This window comes from Schistocerca nitens, chromosome 9 (genome assembly GCF_023898315.1).
Source record: "Schistocerca nitens isolate TAMUIC-IGC-003100 chromosome 9, iqSchNite1.1, whole genome shotgun sequence".
Lineage (NCBI taxonomy): Eukaryota > Metazoa > Arthropoda > Insecta > Orthoptera > Acrididae > Schistocerca > Schistocerca nitens.
The window spans coordinates 25,267,679-25,271,920 of NC_064622.1; the positions used below are offsets into that span (position 1 = coordinate 25,267,679).

At 47.1% G+C, this 4,242-nt stretch overlaps 1 pseudogene; it reads left to right on the forward strand.

Annotated features, from left to right (window-relative positions):
* Window positions 1-2,018: 2,018 nt before the first annotated feature.
* On the forward strand, window positions 2,019-2,136 carry LOC126204655 (5S ribosomal RNA; annotated as a pseudogene).
* Window positions 2,137-4,242: the final 2,106 nt, after the last annotated feature.

Sequence of the window (4,242 nt, forward strand, 5' to 3'; positions counted from 1 at the left end):
TGGAAACGTGTATTCGTCATCGCCATACTGGCGTATCACCCGGCGTGATGGTATGGGGTGGCACTGGTTACACGTCTCGGTCACCTCTTGTTCGCATTGACGGCACTTTGAACAGTGGACGTTACATTTCAGATGTGTTACGACCCGTGGCTCTACACTTCATTCGATCCCTGCGAAACCCTACATTTCAGCAGGATAATGCACGACCGCATATTGCAGATTCTGTACGGGCCTTTCTAGGTACAGAAAATGTTCGACTGCTGCCCCGGCCAGCACATTCTCCAGATCTCTCACCAACTGAAAACGTCTGGTCAATGGTGGCCGACTAATTGGCTCGTCACAATACGCCAGTCACTACTCTTGATGAACTGTGGTATCGTGTTGAAGCTGCATGGGCAGTTGTACCTGTACACGCCATCCAAGCTCTGTTTGACTCAATGCCCAGGCGTATCAAGGCCGTCATTACGGCAGAGGTGGTTGTTCTGGGTACTGATTTCTCAGGATCTATGCACCCAAATTGCGTGAAAATGTAATCACATGTCAGTTCTAATATAATATATTTGTCCAATGAATACCCGTTTATCATCTGCATTTCTTGTTGGTGTAGCAATTTTAATGGCCAGTAGTGTACATTGAAGTCATCGCGATTCCTGATTGTGCCGGGGACGCTACAGACGGGTGTAGTTCGTGTTAGTAGGTCGTGTGATCACCACGGTCGGCAAACCATTCTCTGCAACGTGCCACGTTCTCGTGGCAGGCAGCTCCGTTCTTCCATCAAAGCGGTTGACGACGGACGGATGGTCCTTGGCGCATGCTGATGTGCTGCAATGTCTCCCCAATGCATCCCACGCTTTCTCGGTGGGTTTTAAGTCGGGTTACTAGCAGACCAGTCCATTACTCGAACACTTGTGGTGTTCGATGCGGTCGCGCAACGCTGGACGCATCCTCATAAATGTGTGTGAGTTCTTAAGGGACCAAACTGCAGAGGTCATCGGTCCCTACATCCTCATATGGCGAGACGTGGGAACAAGTAATGCATCCAGGAACGTAGTCGAACAATACTGAAGAATGGAAGGTGCTAGGGTTTAACGTCCCTTCGACACAGAGGTCATTAGAGACGGAGCACAAGTTCGGATTGGTCAAGGATGGGGAAGGAAAACGGCCGTGCCCTTTCAAAGGAACAATCCCAGCATTTTCCGTGAATGATTTAGAGAAATCAAGGAAAACCGAAATTTGGATGGCTGGACGCGGGTTTGAACCGTCGTCCTCCCCAATGCGAGGCCAACGTGCTGCAACCACTGTGCCACCTCTCTCGGTCGGAAAATATTGTTTCGGTGGCCCAGTTGTTATGGTGTGGGGAACCATAATGTTGCACAGGCGTACTGACTTCAGTATCTTTGATTATGGTACCCTCTTCGGTCAAAACTTGAGAGAGAACCTGCACAATATCGTTCACAATTTTCCTGGTTATAGTGTTGTAATGGGGAGGGGGCAGGTAGGACTTCAACTTTTCAGCTACAGATTAAGAGAGTCACGCTATCAAAACTGGTGCCGGAGACAGGGATTCGTGTGACATTATTCTGAATGTCTTGTCCGAAAATTACTTCGAGCAGATAATTAGAGAACCAGCTCGAGAAGCTAACTTAGACATCGAACTTACATAATAAGTTAACATAGTGGAAAGAAAGATAGAAAAATAGTTTTGCATGACAGAACGAAGCTGTGGTGCGCAAATGGAAAAATATTCGCCGGCTGGTGTGGCCGAGCGGTTCTAGGCGCTACAGTCTGGAACCGCGCGACCGCTAAGGTCGCAGGTTCGAATCCTGCCTCGGGCACGGATGTGTGTGACGTCCTTAGGTTAGTTAGGTTTAAGTAGTTCTAAGTTCTAGAGGACTGTTGACCTCAGATGTTAAGTCCCATAGTGCTCAGAGCCATTTGAACCATTTTTTGGAAAAACATTCAAAAATATCTTTCAATTCGCCTTGGGCAAGAATGATCCGTGCACCATCTGAAGGGAAGGCAACGGCCTTGCTGCAGTGGATACACCGGTTCCCGCCAGATCACCGACGTTAAGCGCTGTCGGGCGTGGCCGGCACTTGGATGGGTGACCATCTGGGGCGCCATGCACTGTTGCCATTTTTCAGGGTGCACTCAGCCTCGTGATGCCAATTGAGGAGCTACTCGACCGAATAGTAGCGGACCCGGTCAAAGAAAACCATGAGCATAAGGAGAGTAATGAAAGAAGCGTACAATGACTCTGAAAGTAAACTGTTGTCAGCCGATCTGTGTAAAACTTCTAAGAGATTTTGGTCCCAAGCAAAATCAGTAAGCGGTTCGAAAACAGTGACCACACTGGCACCGAAACGGAAGATAACACAATACTGAGCTCAGTCTTCCGAAATTGTTTCACCGCGGAAGATCATAACACGGTCGCTCCTTTCAATCATCGCACGAAAGTCGAAGTTGTAGATGCTGAAGAAAGTGACCGCGGAACAGAAAAGCAACTACAATCGCTTCGTAGTGCAAGGGCATCAGGACCACAGGAGGTACCTACAAATTCTACAAACATTATGTGAAAGAACTTGCTCCCCTTCCAGCAGCAGTTTGGTGTAGATCGCTGAAGAAACGAAGGGCACCTAGCGACTGGAAAAAGTGCAGGTCATTCCCATTTCCGAGAAAGGTCATAGGATAGTTGTATATAATTAAAGCCTATATCGTTCACGTCAGTTTGTTCTAGAATTATGGAACATGTTACGTGCTCGCGTATTAAGACGCATTTGGAGAATGAAAATCTCCCCCATAAAAATCAACATGGATTCCATAAACAGAGCCAGCCAGAGTGGCCAAGCGGTTCTAGGCGCTGCAGCCTGGAACCGCGCGACCGCTATGGTCGCAGGTTCGAATCCTGCCTCGGGCATGGATGTGTGTGATGTTCTTACGATAGTTAGGTTGAAGTAGTTCTAAGTTCTAGGGGACTGATGACCTCAGCAGTTAAGTCCCATAGGGCTCAGAGCCATTTTTCTGTAAACAGAGATCTTTCGAAATTCAGCTAGCTCTGTTCGTGTATGAGATTCTTAACGCTGTAAACAACGGCGTTCAGGTTGATGTCCTGTTCCTTGACTTCAGGAGGCATCTGACAGCGTCCCACAGCGCCGTTTAGTGAAATAAAATACGAGCTGAACGAGTGTCGGACAAGATTTGCGATTGAATTAAAGACTTCCTTGGAAATAGAACTCAACGCATCGCTTTTAAGGGAACAAAATCGACAGATGTAAAATTTGGAGACCCCAAGGAAGTGTGGTAGGACCGTTGCTGTTTACAGTGTGTATAAATGATCTAGTAGAGACCGTCGGAATCTCCTGAAGACTAATCGCATTGACGCGGTTCTCCATAAATAAATAGTAACGCTAGGAGACACTATAGATTTGCAGAGAACTGATGAATGGTGCAGACCCTGGTAGTTGACCCCGAACATTAAAAAAAGGTAACATATTACGCATACACAGGGAAAGAAATCCACTTGAAAGAGACAACATACTCTCTCAGCTATTTTTCACATACAGAAAATTATTAATGATTTCATTACAACCTGACAAACCTTGAGCGAGACTCTAGAAAGTTAACAGTCTGACCAGATGTTGATGGAGCCTGGCAGGGCGCTAAAAGCATAAGGTATTTGTATGATTCCTAGCTCATAGAAACGGCTTGTTGGGAGTTGGATGCAATTGTTGGCGAGCCCATCCGTCAGTAAATTTTGCCGGACACCCCTCAGCTGTACAGGGCAGACAGGGTTCCAGCAGAACAATGCCCCGATACCTGCCACGGTGCCAGCAGGGGCGACGGTCTAAACGCACACGTCTACCCAGTGGAGTCAGAAACCAGACATTGTGTGCAGAGCCACGCATAATAAGAATTCACATGTTTTCGTGTTCGCCGATAGGGGAAGTAGGCCAGTGAACCGGTTCCCTCGGTCGCCTCTGTCGTATAGGAAAACTCCGGCATCTGAGAAACGTCTAGAGATAGAATCTTTATTACACCTCATAGCTAGGACTAACAAGCTCCAAGGCACAGGCGATTTAGATAAATATGTTTGAGATTGTATCTGTTCGCTTGTTACCTTGGGAAGAGACATGACTTTGGAAAAAATCATCTCTTCGCCCTCTGCGAAAACTTTAATTGGCAGTCTTTTTTTTTCCCCAGAGACGCAGGTTTCTCAACTCTTACCCTGGTTCATCATGAGTT